Source organism: Prionailurus bengalensis, chromosome C1, assembly GCF_016509475.1.
Source record: "Prionailurus bengalensis isolate Pbe53 chromosome C1, Fcat_Pben_1.1_paternal_pri, whole genome shotgun sequence".
In the NCBI taxonomy this organism is placed as follows: Eukaryota; Metazoa; Chordata; class Mammalia; order Carnivora; family Felidae; genus Prionailurus; species Prionailurus bengalensis.
The window spans coordinates 156,952,566-156,970,384 of NC_057345.1; positions in this window are offsets into that span (position 1 = coordinate 156,952,566).

Sequence of the window (17,819 nt, forward strand, 5' to 3'; positions counted from 1 at the left end):
CCTATATCTTGTATTTTGGTAATTCCCTTTATTTCTGCCCTTCTCTTTATTTCGGCTTAAAACTTCCTATGTTTGCCTATTTCAACATTTTTATTTCTCTAAAGACAAGAACCCACTGAGTCTGGGAATTTACATGAGTTAGCTCAGCATTTTAAATAAAGGCAAGTCCAAACATTTTCATTTTATTAATCCATGCTCATCATTTACTCCCCCCTCCTCTTCAATGACCTCTTCACTCATGGATCCATACTAAGAGAAAAAAATATATAAGGTAAGGCAAACCACTTTCTTTTGAAATACCTGGTAGGATGTTCTGAACACTTTAGATAATCCTACATAGCTCCATGATCTCTTGTGAAGTAAACGTTAGCTTGTGAGTAAAGGTTGGCATTTTCAAATTCTCTAATTATAAAAAATATATACATCTTCTAAGATTATAATTACACATTATATTAAAGAAAGTAGTGTACATAAATAACAAAGAAGAATAATCTCATTTTCTTTTAAGCTTAAGTTTTCCGTATTTCCCTGGTTCCAAAGTGTCTTAAAGCTAGAAAAGATTATAGACTTTGAGAGATTTTATTGGTTTAGATATTATTGAAGACAGAGATTCCATCAGTGCTTCTGGCATTACTTCTCCACAGTCAGCAATCTCCTCTGTACCCTCAAATTCTTCTCCAAAATTCTTCTTCTTGCCTTAAAAGAAATATGGCTATCCTCAGAAAACACCACTATCCCTGAATCCTCCTCATGTAAATTGAGGCCATTGTCCTTTCTAACCATTTCTTTCCCATTCTCGGGTTAAAAACTCAGCTGAGTCAGGTGTTCTCCCTTTTCCCCCCTTCATCACTGTTACTTGTTAAACTTCAGTTAAGTTTCACTTGTTTACCAGAAGAGTGGACACATAGTCTTTTTCTGCCATTATCCTGAGACACCATCATAGCCTCTCAGTTTTTAGGTTCTCTCCTGTTTCCTGATTTTCTCCTCTACCCTCTCTGCTTCCATTTCAGTGGTCACAGTAATTGCAATTGTTCTACTTCTCAAATCACTAAAGCAAACATCTCAGTCTCCTCTCTTTCCAGTTTGCTTTGCCAAGTATTCACAGTATAAGCAATCTTTAAATTCACCAAGATTCTAGTCTGTTGATCCTTTATCTGTCTTCCAATCCACACACTTTACTTTCTTCCCTTTCAATCCATCTTACATTCCCTGGTGTATCATTCCGAGTCATTCTCTGAATTGTCTTAACAGTAACGTACATTGTCTTGTTTCTGCCCTCCCATATGCACCTTAGCCTACCCTGCAACACACATTTTATTTTTTCCCCACAAAACCTGTACCTGGCTGAAGTCAGTTCTCTACTTTCTCATCGCCGGAAGTAGAATTGTGGAGGATTTTCAAACAAAGTCACTCCACAGGTCTATGGGTAGCCCTGTAACTTTTGCATCACCAACCCCAAATGGATTCCCAGTGCTGCAAGAAGCCGTGGTCATCTCTGCTCATCTCACTTCCCCATTCCCCACAGCAATGAAATTAAACTTTCTTAATTCCTTTCAAGTACCCCTCCCACTTTCCTCAGTTCTTACATCTTATCAGACTGGAATGTACTTATCTTGAAGCTGCCAAGCATACAGATTGTCAATATCTATATTAATGTCACCTTCCTTCACCTCAGTGACAACAGGAATGCCTTATGTTCTCTATCTTTGGGTTATGTTTCTATCTATGCTTTGTGTTCCATCCTCTTTCCCCTCTTAGGAATTTTACATCATTATTTTTCTGTCTCTCTTCTGTAAAGCCAACCTCTCCATCTCACTAAATCCTTCCAGTTGGCTTTTCAGCATATGCAGTCTCTCCCTTTGAAACTAAACTACACAAAATATGTCTTTGAAGTTATTGCTCTATTTCTTGCCTCCACTTTAACACTAAATTATTCAAGAAGTTATGTGCACTCACTGTCTCCCAGTCAATCCCTCACCACTACAATCTGCCTTCCAACCTTTTCACTTCCACCAAAACCATTTTGCTCAACAGTTTATATCCATGTTGTTAAACTCAAAGGACATATTTAAGTCCTTACCTAATTTATACTCAGTAAGAGTTCAATATTATTACAGATATCCTTTCCTTCTGATTTTTTTCTTTCTTCTTGTCTGCTTCTGCTCCTCTACCGCAAAATTAAGTGTCAGAACTTTTCAGAGCTTGGTTCTGGATTTGTTTCTTATCACAACTGAAGCAAGTTTATTCACATCCATTGTTTGTGTTTCAATTACCACTAAAAGACAGGTGACTCACAACTTGCTTGTTCAGTTAGGACTTCTCCTCTAAGCTTCAAGGCTACTTATCCAGGTGACTTTTGGACATGAAGATGCCCAAATCACGATCTGTCTTTTATCCCAACCCAGCCTTTTTCGGGTGCTCTGACATTGTTTAATGGTACTGCAATCCCTTTCATGTATTTGTCAGAAGGAAAAATTAAATATTCGGTCTCTCTCTCTCTCTCTCTCTCTCTCTCTCTCTCTTTCTCTTTCTCTTATCTTAGATTCAATCCATTACCTGACTTGTCAGTTTTGCATCAGGGCCTTAAACTTAGTTCACTCCTTTCTATTTCCATCACCACTCTGACCAGGATGGGCATTGCTTGCCTGGAACACTATTATAGGCTTCTCACTGATCTTCCCCATGTATAGTTTGACCTTCCTTCAGTCTAGCCTACTCTAGAACAGTGTGCTCTCAACCAGGGGTGACTTTGCTCTCTGCACAAGATTTGGCAATATCTGAACACACTTTTGATTGTCATGACTATGGGGGGCAGTGCTAGTGGCATCTAGTGGGTAGAAACAAGGAATGCTGTTAAACATCCTACAATGCATAGAATAGGCCCCCATAACAAAGAATTATTTGGTTCAAAATATCAATGATGCCAGTGTTGAGAAAAACTGCTCCAGAGGTAGATTGAGATTTTCACACTGCAGGCTTGATTATGTCATGTGTGCATATGCACACATGTATACACATACATATACTTATACACTTGTGTAAAATTTTCAGTAATTCCCTATTTGACTAAGACCACAATAGTTAATATGGCCCTCCAGATACTTCATATTCTAGCCTCTACCTACCCCTACAAGTTATCCAGCATCTTGTTCTCTTTCAGGCACCATGCTTCAGCCCCATTTCTATCCACTGAACTACCTCCCAATGTAGAGCATTTGCATATGTTGTTCTCTCCACCTGAAAAGTTCTTCACTCAGTTAAGCCCCATTTCTCCTTCAAATATCAGTTGAAGATCTTTTCTCCAGGGGAGTTTTGCAAGACCTTGCTCAGTAGTTTGGTTCCCCCATTTGAGGCACTCAACGTTTATATGTCTTTCTTTTCAGGCCTGTGTGTAGTTGCATATTTACATTGATTTATGTGCTGTATTACTCTTTGTCTCCCTCACTAGACTGGAAGCTATGATGTTAGACATTTAGTGACTAAACTCTTTTCATAACATATGAGAAAACTTAGATACATCAAGTAACAAGAACAAGGCCACACAGCTTAATAAACAGTGAAGGGGAGGCTTAAATATAAGTTTTCCATCATTAACTGCTACATATTTTAACTCTAAAAGGATGGTTTTTTTTGTATTTGTTTAAGCCTGTAGATTTTTACTCAAAGTAAATCCTTTGTGGAAACAGTGCATAAAACAGATTAAAAGAGATTAAAGCAGATCACTGCTGTGATTAGAGACAGCTCAATTCAACCTCGTCTAAGAAGATCTTTTATGTCCCTACACAGACCCCTCCTTACCACTTGACATAAGGAACTTATTCTAAGGAACTTGCCACAGAATCACTTGGATTTGAAGGTCGAGGCTTAGGAACAGGTCTACTGCATTCATGTGTTGACTGGCTCTGGGGTCTTTTACCACCTCAGTATATGATGCACTTTTGGTGTTTGTGAATTTGAAGTTGAGAATACCAATATAGCAGAAGTTAGTGTCATCACTGGCTGAGATATTTGCTTCAACCACTTCATCAAATTATATATTTCTGTATGAAACAGAAAGGTGATCTTTTCATGTCATCAATCGAGTCCATGGACTATATTTAGCATTCCATCTTTGGTCAAAACAAAAATTTTCTGAACAGGAGTCACTACTTTTAGGCATCTTCATTTTCTCTTTATTTATCTTATTTTATTTTTGCTAATGCTAGGAGTTGGGTTAAATTGCTAAAACAAAAGCAAATGGATACTGTAACCATTTCTTAGCAATCACTTTACATGACAGCAGGAGAGGATACCAGAATGAACTAGGTGAGGACTCTGCATGTTCACTAGCTAAGCTTAGAGCTCATACTCACGCCATGCATGTCTGCAATTGTGTTTCAACAGCATAAACATCACTACAGTTATGAACCTTTGGGTTTTTTATAATAGTTGAAAGCACAAATGTTAAGGGCAATGCCCTGAAATAAAGGAAACTCCTTTTTCCCTGTTTTTCTCCTGTGAGTGTTTTTAGTTCCAGTTTAGGTTCACAGTAATGAAGATAGTATGCATCATATATTTGGGAGGTATTTGAAGATGAGATGATTAAATGCATACCACTATTGTCTAATTATACATTGATATATATATTTGATTTGATAATATATATGTAAGTGGGTATGAAAATGAAAAAACATAAGCATGCTAAGAGGTTCTTTCCAAAACCCTTGCCTTTTCATTCATATCATAGACAGAGAAAATGTATCTACTCTAAGAAATGTTCTAGAGTTTTTAGCTGTTTCTCAAACTTATTCTTTCAGTGTATTTTAAAAGTAAAAAAAAGTGAAGAGCAATTCAGCACATCATTATTTGAATTGCTGCTGTTTAGAAAATATAACTTCAGGGGCACCTGGGTGGCTCAGTCAGTTAAGCATCTGACATCAGCTCAGGTCATGATCTCGCAGTCCGGTCCGTTGAGTTCAAGCCCCTCATTGGGCTCTGTGCTGACAGCTCAGAACCTAGAGCCTGCCTCTGATTCTGTCTCCCACTCTCTCTGCCCCTCCCCAACTCACATTGTCTCATTCACTCTCAAAAAATGAATAAATGTTAAAATTTAAAAAGAAATATATAACTTCATATACAAAAATATAAAAGTTATGAGTAGATATTGAGACAATTTTCAGTATATTACTTGATATATATATATATATATATATATATATATATACTTTTGCTTCTTGAGCTGTCTTAGATCATTTATTAGCTTTTTACCATCTTTTTATGCAAAATGGTCTGATTGACTTGGTTTTATATTATATTACTTAATCCATAAAATAAGGAACACTAGCTTCCTGTATTTGAAATACACTTTATCCTTTTTCCTTTGTGAAATGTTTCTCTCTTTGATGTTAAATTACTATCTCAAAGAAGTAATTTCACAATCTTTATGAATTGCCAAACTGTACTTACTATATGGTGGCTAAATGGGTTGGTAATTTGGGAGCTCTGTAATTACTAAGATTATCATTACAGGGTGAGCATGACATTAAAAAGAACTCATTTCCTTCTGTCTTAAGCATATAATGTCAATATTTTGCTATTTTTTTTAAGTCCCTCATGGACATTTCTCATGTCTAAGGAAGTTGCATCTATTAACATATATTACATTGTATTGTGACCCTTATTTCCACTTTCTGTCTTTTATGAGAGAAAAAAAAAGCTACATGAAAGGAAAGCTAATTCAGAAGTGGAACTAGTGGCAGGAAAGTAAACTATGTGTCAGATATATGTTTGCAGTTCTTGGCTAAGTTATCAAAATTTTACCCGGAGCATATTAGAAAACATCACTCATAGGAGCACCCCCTCCTCTCTCATCATTGCCTTCTAAACCCCCTGAAAACCACATCTGTTTCCCACTGATAGCTTTTAACATGTATCCCTTTAATGTCTTCTAACAGGAAGTGGAAATTGAGAGAAGTTTATGTTCACCAAAATTTAAGAGTCACCCTGGGAGCCAGTCCGATGATTCTGTGAATGATTCAGACAAGAAAGGCGAGGAAACATCTTTTGACAAGATGTCACCTGAAAGTAGTCACAGCCACATCTTGGAAGGTTAGCACAATATTTTGATGTGATTACTTGGGATCATATATTGTACAATGTAAGTGTTAATAAGAATATATAAAAGCTTCGTTTTAAAAATTAATAAGAAAAAAATGAGAGAATATAGCTCAAGAAACACAATTTAGGAAAAATGGTAGTATAATTAAATGCTTCTATCTCTATTTGCTTTAATTTTTAAAGCTAAATAGATCTAATTGATTTTAAACCAGTACAAAAAGCATTTTCAGTATTAGGCTCTTTGAACAATGCATTTGACCATCATCTGACTTCTCCTTTTGTGAAAGAAAGGAAACATATTTGTGTCTCTGTCTGTGGGATAATAAAAGGATAAAATATAAGTTACTGTCAGTGGCAAAATTAAAGAAAAATAAAAATGCCTTCAGCATCTCTTTTTTCAGGCAATTAAACTAAATGTGCTTAATGAATTTGGAATACAAAGTGACATGAGAGTGTCATAATTTAGGAGAAAACCTCATAAATTTGATTAATGTTTTACAAATGTCATTAAAAAGTTAATAGCTCATATGTTAGAAATTGCACTATTAATATAATTTTCAACTATGACAGAAGTGCAAAGTATAAATAATTTATTGGAAAATACAGATACCATTTATCATTTCTGATTAGTAACATTCTGGATTTTTCCATTTTAGCCAAGTAATGCATATTACACTATTTGTGATATTTGTTAAAGATCATGATTAGTATAGCTTTTAGAATGTCATTTCACGTGTGTGTGTGTGTGTGTGTGTGTGCATACACATATGTATATACATAACTGTCAAGTTTCCAGTCAATATCAGCAGTGTGGAATATAATAGTCAGTTCACAATTTGGGAAAGCCAATAATGCTCTCCTTTAAAACCTTGCTATTAGGATGCCTGGGTGGCAGTCAGTTAAGTGTCCTACTCTTGATTTCGGCTCAGGTCATGATCTCACTGTACGTGAGATTGAGCCCTAAGTCAGTCTCTGTGCTGACTATGCAGAGTCTGCTTGGGAATTTTTCTCTCTGTCTGCCCTTCCCCTGTGGTTGTGTGCTTTCTCTCTCTCTCTCTCTCTCTCCCCCTCTCTCTCTCTCTCTCTCAAAATAAATAAACTGAAAAAAAAAAACTTTGCTATTCAAAGTGTCCTCTGTGAATCAGAGTATCAGCATCACCTGAAGGCATATTAGAAATGCAGAACTTTGGGCCCCACACCAGCCCTATCAAACAATAATCTGCATTTTAACAAGATCCTCAGATGATTCATGTGCACATTAAAATTTAAGAAACTTTAAGCTAGGCCCCTCTGGATCATTTACATATGATTCAGCCCATTCTGATCCCAATTGGGTAAGTATTGTAATTTGGAGTGGGAGGTGAGTGTGGGAAGAATAAAGGGGAGTTTGCTAATGATGAACTGGATGGACATGGATTTCTAAATACAGGTAATTTGGGATCTCAATTTCTAGTTTTCATTTGCAGTTCATTTTTGTATGCCCAGTCGATATCCTCATATGATTAGTATCAATCTTAAGGAATTTATTCCATGTATTTCAGGCTTGTGATTAAACTTTAGGAGCACTTGGCTGAATGCAAAAGAATTAGATTAGCAGAGGCCAGAAAAGGGAATTTTTAGGGATGATTTATGTTCGGATGATGTTGACCTGCCGAGATCTTACCATAGGGAGGCAAATATGAGGTTGGCAAACTGACCGGTGTTACATGAGACAAAAACCTTCACTCAACCTGCCTCGCTTCTGTCCTGTGTTTTCTTAGGTTCTCATGCAGAGATTTTCAAAGCCTCTTTATTTTACACACTTAAAAAAGATATTCTGGAAGGTAATCATTATTGAGTATCAAGATATGACTTAAATTTAAGAGTGACCTCAGATTTAAATTTCCCAGTATGTTGAAAGTATCAAGAGCTAACCTGAAAAACACAGATTGTGAGTACTGTACTGGGGATGAACACAGCAGCTAACTATACTTTTATCTGTACAAGGCACAAGAACTATATTTCTATGTGTCACTACTTGTAAAAGAAAGAAATTTCTTTCATTATGGGATCCTGTTAATTCTTCCATGGTGCCCAAAATTTCTACCTTAGATGGGACGATTATGAACCCTTTGAATGCAGACAGTTAGCTTTGACAGGCTTTATAATAAGCTTGACAAAACCTACACAACTAAAAAGTGTATCGATGTTGCTCTTCTATTGCAAAGAGAATTTATTCCAAGAAGACAAACTTGTGCATCTGAATAAAATGTGGTAACAAATATGTCAGAGTATGTGATTATACGAGTAATTGTGATGGCCTCAAATACTAAACATCTTAAGGAGCCTCAAGAGTTTCATACTTGAAGGCAATATTTATTTAGAGCTCTTTCATAAACAGTAGAATCTTAAAATGAAACTTAAAAAAATCATTACAGTGTAGCTACCTAATGTCCTGCCTTCCTAGAGTTTAGTAAAATCCACATAAATTGATCAAAGGATGCATCTCAGGACTCAAGAATAGCAATGGCTGTGGATTAGTTCCTGCCCCTTGTCCTCAGCTGCAGGTCCTGGGTATCTGCACAGAAAGGCACTGGGATTCCCCCAGATTTCTTTCTACACTTTTCTTACCAATATATTTGTGTCAAATAAATCGTAGTGCTTCATGTGCATGTTGGTGCATTCCATTCACATTTTCTCTGGGATGTATTCTAATTGTTAGCTGTTCCAATGATGCTAGGAAGACTTGGCTCATTTGAAATTAAATGTCAAGCATGAAAAATCCAGAATTTGACAAATCTGGGTGATGTAATAGATACAAGAGAAAAAATAAATTAATATAAATGGTTTTGATTAATGGTACCACAGTGATATAAAATGTCTGTGAAATTTCCTTTAGATATCTAAAAACCAGTTAAACTGGAAAGTGATTATTGGGAGTCTTAGATACTGATTTACATGGTTTGATCTACTTAGGTTTGATCCACCTGTATGTAAAGTAAAAATTTATTTTTTCTGCAGAAAAATTCTGAATCAAAGGATGCTTCACATAGAATAGGTGATTGGTTAATGTTCATCAAGTCTAAATGTTTTAATGGGACAATTACCTACTTTTCACTTTTATTCCCTAAATCATAAGTTTAATATTAATCTTCTTAGCCATCAACATGTAAAATGCTGACAGATAAAATATACATTAAAGTCATTCTTTCAAGGCTTTTGTAATAAACTATAGAAATTACCTGCTGTTTTCTCTTTTTATTCTATTCCATTAAAGCAGATTCATTCTGTATTCTTGTAATGGCCATTCATCTTCCTTCGTAGATTTTACATATCAAACTGAGAGTCCTGTTTTGTTTTGTTTTGTTTTAATTTTCTACTACTCTCTGAGTAGTGGGATCTTTTCAGCTATTAATGTTTCTGAAATACTGATGGATGTGCAGTATATGTATTTGTGTGTCAACTATTGTTGTTTATATATCTTATTTTTTTCATTTAACATCAGACATTTTAGAGAAATATTTTCTGTATTATAAAAGTGTTCCATATGCCCAATGTGCTGAGCACTAGCCACTAACCACTGGTGGCTATTAAGCACTTGAAAAATAGCCAGTGCAACTAAGCAACTTGTTAATTTTATTGAATCCTAATTAATTTAAATGTAAATAGTCACCATTTTGGACAGCCCAAATTTAGCAGATGTCATTTCTCCAAATAATTTATCTACCCTTTTCATAGGAAGAAGTTCAGATGCTGGTTGTTCATTTTAAGTTAACCTTTCTCTGCAAATTTATCTTAATTTAAATGTATGTGAATTGGTGTAAAGATAATCCATGTTTGTAAAATAAACAAATCAGTAGCAATAACCCACATATTAAAAAGATTGCCTTCAAGAGGTGGTGATAGTCTCCTTTCTATGGTATTTCCTAGTGATAAAGAAAAAAATAGTTTCACCTGTGTTCCCTTTTCAGCATATTGAAAAACAATGCTACTATCATAGGAACAGATATATCTATGCATTTTTCCATAACATCTTTTTTTTTTAAATGTTTATTTATTTTTGACAGAGAAAGAGAGACAGAACATGAGCAGGGAGGGGCAGAGAGAGAGGGAGACACAGAATCCGAAGCAGGCTCCAGGCTCTGAGCTGTCAGCACAGAGCCCCATGCGGGGCTCAAACTCACAAGCCGTGAGATCATGACCTGAGCCGAAGTCGGTCGCTCAACCGACTGAGCCACCCAGGTGCCCCTCCATAACATCTTTTGTAGGGCTTAATTTTCTTGGGAATATGAATCCTTACAGGTGAGGAAGCACACCATTTTCTTAATACCTAAAGTCAACACAGTTAAATGAAATGCAGTAAGTGGATACTTTAAAATTAACAGAACTGTTCCTTTAATAAAAAGGGGCTTTGTTTGAAAACCTGTAAATAAATCAGACATTTAGTCACAAAGCCACCCTGGTGAAGGCCATCAGCACCACTTGTTCAGCTCTGACTGATTGTTCTTTCTAATGAGACTCAGACAACAGGCTTTAGACTAGTCTCTGGACAAACACCACCATGGACCCAAGACTCCCAACCCAGTCTTCTGCTTCCAGACTTGCTTCCTTACCCATCCATACCTTCCTTCATGCCCCAGACAATCTCCTGTAAAACAAGCCATGTTATTTTCATTCACATAGGAGACTTTTCATTAGTAGAAATGTTGTCAGTGAAGTAGAGTTTAAAATAATTCTGAGGTAATGCCCTTTACAAAGTGAAGAATCCTTTTGTCATATGATATGATATGATATGATATGATATGATATGATATGATTGATATGATATGATATGACATGACATGTTTCATCTGTTTACTCAGTTTGGGGGTGTTTCTCTCTCTTAAAGTGGGTTTTACCTGCAGTTTACAATGACTCGCACATGTTCCTGTTAGTTGCTTTTATAGTCAGTGAGTCAAAACAAATTCCAGAGTTAAATCATGGGTTCTACTGGAAGGGGCAGCTGGGAGTTTGCTCTTCTGAGGAAATTGTAATGAAAGGTCTATTCATGAGGTCTTTCACATGGAAGCTATAAATCAGCACCTTGGAATGCTGGAAAATTTCTGTTGATTAATAATAAAAATCCCAGGAACTCATTTTGAGCTTATGTATGGTCATGCTTAATTTTAAAGCACGATGCCATCAAAGAAAGAGAGCAACAAATATAAATGTCCCTCTTGAAACTCATTCATTCATTTTCCTTCCTTGCAATTGGAAAGAACTGTTATTTTTTTAAATATTCTGATTATAGAATCAGAATGTATATCTATTCGTAGAGAATATTTTTGATGTGGTATTTTTATTTGTCCATTTATTCATTCAGTAAATATTTATCGAGTGCCTAAGTCTGCCAGGTACTAGTCTAAGTGCTTGGGGACATCAAAGAATAAAACAGACAAAAAAAAAAGAGAAAAAATAAGAAAAGCTCTGCTCTTGTGTAGCTTGTACTATAACAGACAGATACACACCATGAACAATAAAAATAGTTCAGAAGTAAATTACTTACCAGAAAGTAATAAGTACCATAGAAACTACAGACTGTGATAGGGTGGGGCACAGTGGAGGTTTGCATTTTCAATTAGAATAGCCATGATCAGACACAACAAAAGTGTGACATTTAAACTAAGACTTACATAAAGTATTTTCCCTTTTCCTTCATTCCTAAAAGCACACAGAGCCATATTTTTGATGTGCTCAAGACAAATATATTTGGGAAAATTTGGGGCAGAATCCTCCCTAGGTGATCTTCTTCCTCATAATTGGAACAACTGTATTGCTAGTTTCTATGCAGTTCCTTGAAGCAGTGGAAGGATATACATCAATAAACCCCTGATACCTTACCACTGTCTCCAATGCCAAGTTATGAAACTATTCCTCCTTTTGTTCCTCAATATGTGCCTTGCACATTTGGGGCATATTTATTGCTCTATTCTGTCTCCAGAGGACAGACCCAGACAGGAGGCAAGGAGTTCAGGGAGAATGACAGGGCTGGCTGAAGAGCTGGGAGTCTATACATGGGTGCCAAACAAGGAATTGGTTATTCTAGGGCAAGGGACTTGAGAATTACCTAATAGGTTTGAAATTAGAATGTTAGTACAAAGGTGAAACACAAGAACCCTGCATCTTAAACTGAGTTTATGATTCAATGTGTTTATCCAGGTTGGCACAGCTCATATGACCATCAGTGTTCCAAAATAAAGACAACGTTAGAGGTTCACGAATGCAGTAGGTCCATACTGGACAAGTTTAATGACAGGTGTTGGTGATGCAATCCTAGCTGAGTTTAAGGATAAAACACCCTGTCACTAAGGATTAGCACGTGACTAAGAGAACACATTACTTTGAGGCAATGATTTTGATGGAAAGGGAAGAAGGAAATAAGGAAGCAAGAGTGAGAGAGAGAGAGGAAGAGAGAAGGAGGAAGGAAGTGAAAGGGACAGAGAGAGAAACAGGAATGGAGGAAGAAATGCAAGAAGAGAATGAAAAAAGAATAAAGCAGTTCTATGAAGATTTTGAGAGGTAGCTAGAATATGAAAGAGCTGTTTTTTGGTGTCAGAAACAAACACAGAGTAGAAGCAGTAACAACATCCATAAATTCAGCAAATATTTACTGAGAAGGAAGGGTGAAAATTCCAGGTAGATCTAGCAAAATCATGAGGAGGCATTGAAAGGAAGGAATCTGGGGTGGGGTAGGGGGAATAGGAGTGCTTTCATACGTTTGATGCTTAGCAATTCAATAAATGTCAATAAATTCAATAAAAAATTGAATAAATTCAATTCAATATCTCCATGAGATGGGATAAGAGAAAGTTCTAGATTCTAAACTGGGAGTAAAACAATTCAGATTAATTACACTCAGCTGCCAGATTAAGAAAGATGTCAGGTTTATATGAAAAGGGAACACTTGGGTTTTATTCTTTCAGAGTTGATTAAAATGTTCACTGACATGTTGTAACAATGTTTACAAAACTGAAGGAATGAAATATTTGGCTATTTTTCACCATGATAGAAACTTAACATTCTAGGGGCAATCCTCTGCTCTAGATATCCCCAGATATGGGAAGAGGGGGAAATACCACTAAGTGTATTGTCTAATTAACAATTTTTTTAAATCCAATTTTCAAGGTAGATGAAATTTATAATGTTTTTGTATTTTTAGGTTTTGAGCCAAATACTTTTATTAAGAATGTGTATTTTCTCTGTATAATTTTTATGGATATTTAATATTAAAAATACCTGTTTACTTGAAATAAAAATTAAGTATACTTAACTTATAATCATAACTTCTTAATCCTGATTAATGCAGCTCCACATGCCCTTTAAAATATATAGTGTCCATGATGAATTATAAGAATAACAACCTATTAATAATAAATGTGAAACACAAATAATAATAGCACATGAAACTTCCTCTTTGTGAAGAGCTACATGTTTCTATATTTGACTTTTTATCCACATCTATAAATATGGGGATGGGGCTAAAATAATATTCTATGAATAAATTCTGCATGTCACAGTTAGGATTCTTTATTTGCAACTTCCAAATTGATGAAATACTATACGACGCCTCAATTAGAAGAGTACACAAAGTCCTAGCCAGAGGGTCTCAGGAATCTTAAAGACTACCAAAAATTTTGTATTGCCTAAGACAAAGGACCAGTTGTAAAAAAAAAAAAAAAATCCATTCTTACCAAACTCATTCTGTTTAATAGTTTATTTGTTATAATATTTCAGCACTTAACATTCTAGATGCTTCCAGATTATTGGTGTATATATAATCATTCTCTGGGGACTTGGTTAGAACATTACTTTTCATATACATCAGAGAAGAATTCAATACAGCACCTCCAACTATTTTATACCATCAGGTCACAATACTTTTGACTCACTGATTAAATTTCTTTATTCTCCATTCCTAATGCTGACATACTGCATTGTGGGAGATGGTATCAGAACATTTGGTTCATTATTTTTATTTATATTACAGATATTAACATTTAATGTTAATTTATAGTGGATCCAAGTTGGTAAATGACTAGTAGAAGCAAAATATAAATCCTCTCTGGAGGCATATAACTTCAACTGGGGCTTCAATAAAATCCCAAAGAGAAAGTTCCATGAGCTTACAATCAAAATCACAAATAGATAAGAAATAAGGTTACATAAGAGCCAGCAAGTATAATAAAGCAGGATTATACTTACATAGATATCAGGTATGAATTGGAGATTCCAGAAAGGGAACTCTGTAACCTATGGAATTTAGTTTGTAAAACATATAGCATTTAAGTTAGTTGAAAATGTATAGACTAGGGGCACCTGGGTGATTCAGTCTGGTAAGCATCTGACTTCTGCTCAGGTCATGGTCTCATGATTTGTGAGCTCGAGCCCCATTTCAGGATTCTTTCTCTCTCCCTTTCTCTTTGCCCCTTGTGGGATTCTGCATCTGTCTCTCTCTCTCTCCCTCTCTCTCTCTCTCTCTCTCTCTCTCTCTGCCCCTTGCTCACTCATGCTCTCTCTCTCCAAAAAAAGAAAGAAAGAAAGAAAGAAAGAAAGAAAGAAAGAAAGAAAGAAAGAAAGAAAGAAAAATTTATAGTCAGTAAACTAGTACTTGGATAATAGTCTGTCAAAATAAATAAATAAATAAATCCTGTGTTTCATTATACACAAAATCTTTTCCAGATTTTGTAAAGTGCCAAACATAAAACTCAAAATTCTAGGAAAATTATAGAAGTATATATTTATACTTTCAGAGAGAGAAAGGAATTCATAAGGAACACTAAAAACAGAAACCAACAAGAGAAAATATGAGATCAATATCATAAAAATACTTCTGTTCTATGAACAATATATTAGAAAATACTTTAGCACATATAACCAACGAAACATTAATTCCAGGATAGGAAGCATCTACCAAAGAAGAGACAACTAAATTTCAAATTGGGCAAAGCGTGTGAACGAAAGCAAAACTATAAATGGATAATAATCATTTGAAAATGTGAAGAGCACTACAAATAAGAAAATAAAATTAACATAATAATTAAGGATCCTATTTTTCACCAAAATGAAGAAAAAAAGTTGTGTAACAATTTGCATTTTACGATATATAAAGAAATAGACCCTCTCACAGTGCCTGGGTGGCTTAGTTGATTGGGCTTCTAGCTCTTGATTTCAGATCAGGCCATGATCTCAGGTTTCGTGAGATAAAGCCCAAGTCAGGCTCTGCACTGACAGTGAGGAGCCTGCTTGGGATTCTCTCTCTCCCACTCTCTACCCATACCCCCTATGTACTTGCATATATGTTCAGGCATGCTCTCTCTCTCAAAATAAATAAATGAACATTAAAAAAGAAAGAAATAGACCCTCTCGTATGTTGTTGGTGATAGTACAGAAATGGTATCATCTCTTGGAGAGACAATTTAATGGTGTTAATTAAAATTCAAAATGTCAACCAAAAAATTCTATGTCAACTTTTATCTATTTATGTAAAAGAAACACTGAGCATGACTATAACGATCAATGATGGAGGAAATTTATTGAAGTACTGATTTTATAAGAGAAAAATTGGGAGTGCCTGGGTGGCTCAGTTGGTTAAGCATCTGACTCTTGGTTTCAGCTCAAGTCATGATCTCACAAATTCAAGCCCTGTGCCAGGCTCTACACTGGCAGCACAGGAGCCTGCTTGAGATTCTTTGTCTCCTCTTTCTCTGCCCCTCCCCCACTCATGCTGTCTCTCTGTCTCTCTCTGTCTCTCTCTGTCTCTTTCTCAAAATAATAAATAAACTTAATTAAAAATTTTGTAATTAAAAAAGAGAGAAAATAGATACAACTTACATGGCTATCAATAGGGGAATGATTAAATAAATTATGGTTTACCCATACCACAAAATATTACACAGAATTGATAAAAATGGGATAGTTCAGTTGGTACCACATAAAAAGCTTTGTAAGATGTAATTAGATTGTTGTGCTATTATGATGTTTTACAGCAAGAAAACATTGTTTATGTATTCTAAGATAGTTTTTTAAGTTTATTTTTGAGAGCGAGAGAGAGAGAGAGAGAGAGAGAGCGTGCGCACGAGTGGGGGAGGGGCAGAGACAGAGGTGGGGGAGAGAGAGAATTCCAAGCAGGCTCCACACTGTCAGCACTGAGCCTGATGTGGCGCTCGAACCCATGAAGCTGGGAGTTTATGACCTGAGCCAAAACCAAGAGTTAGTGGGGTGCCCCACTAACATAATTTTTTTAAAAAGAAAAACCTTAAGAGTGTGGCAACTTTCTGATGAAGAAAATTAAGATATTAAAATTTCTATAGTACTATGATACTAAAATTTCTATAGTCTACATACATATGTGCTTAAGAACAATAAAAACCTGTAAAAAAAATTAAGTTTATATTTTATAATGGCAACATAAACAAAAACTATTATATTAAAATATGTTCATTTGGGCAGTGAAACTGGCCTTTTGTTGTTTTATTCCACATATTTTTATTTTTAGTTTTGAGAGAGAGAAAGGGCATGAATGAGTGAGGAGCAGAAAGAGAGGAAGAGAGAGAGAATCCGACACAGGCAGGGCTCGAGCTCACCCAAACAGGGCTCCAACTCACGAACCATGACATCATGACCTGAGCCAAAGTCGGATGCTTAACTGACTCAGACACCCAGGCACCCCTCCACTTATTTTTAGAGACCACCGTTGTTTCAATTTCTGTTCAGTTTTGTGGCAGATTTTTAGAGATTTCTCATTTTAAAATAATAGTGAATAAAGTATTTTAGGAGAGGTAATAAAAAATCATATAGCTTGAAATAAAATTTATTTTTGAACACAACTCAATTTATGACTTTGAGTAATCTGAAGAAAAATCTAGATTCTTTATTTATTTGTAAATGAGTGGATTCAGTGTTTATTCATTTACCACTAAGCAACTTGGATTGGGTCCCAGTGGCTATAGGACTTTGTCTAATTTTTTTTGTGTTTCAACTGGCTTCTTAATAAACAATTCAGATATATTAAGTGATATTGGAAGTTGCTAACATAAAGAAGACTCTTATTAAATATAAGCCAATAGACTGAATTTCTATTGAGGCCAAGCCAAAGCATAGGATAAGAAACACTAGAAAATGAATTCTGAGGCAGAAAAAGTTTAACAAAAGAAAATATGTCACTAAAAACAGATTCTCTAGGGAGCATAGACATCTATATTTTGAGGGAGAATGTAAACACCAATTATGTGTCAGGCATAGGCACTGACAATGCAAGGATGCATAAAACATCGTCTTTGAACTCTTAAGTCCTATGATCTGGTCCAGAGTTTCTCAAATCACCCTCCTAGCAGGATTACTAAAATTCAGATTTCTCTGTGCAACCTACAGTATAAAGCAAAAATGTAGCTTACTCTCATTGATTTAGACTGTCTGCATATCAGTGCATTTTAAAACTTTCCAAGTGCTTTCTTTGCACTCTGATCTAGTCTGGTAAACAGTATCATCTTGGATTTTTGTTTGCTAAGGGAAATGCCACTGAATTCTAGCATCTCATCTGTACCAAGATCTATCCTGTTTTTGGAGAGAGGCTGGAGTTGGGCTGGAGTGGGATCAAAGTTTCAAGTTTTGGATACAGGCCAGTCAACATGGAAATAACTAACAATATAAGGCACATACACATGAAAAAGTAATGTAAAAATTCAAATGAACAAAAAATTTCTTTA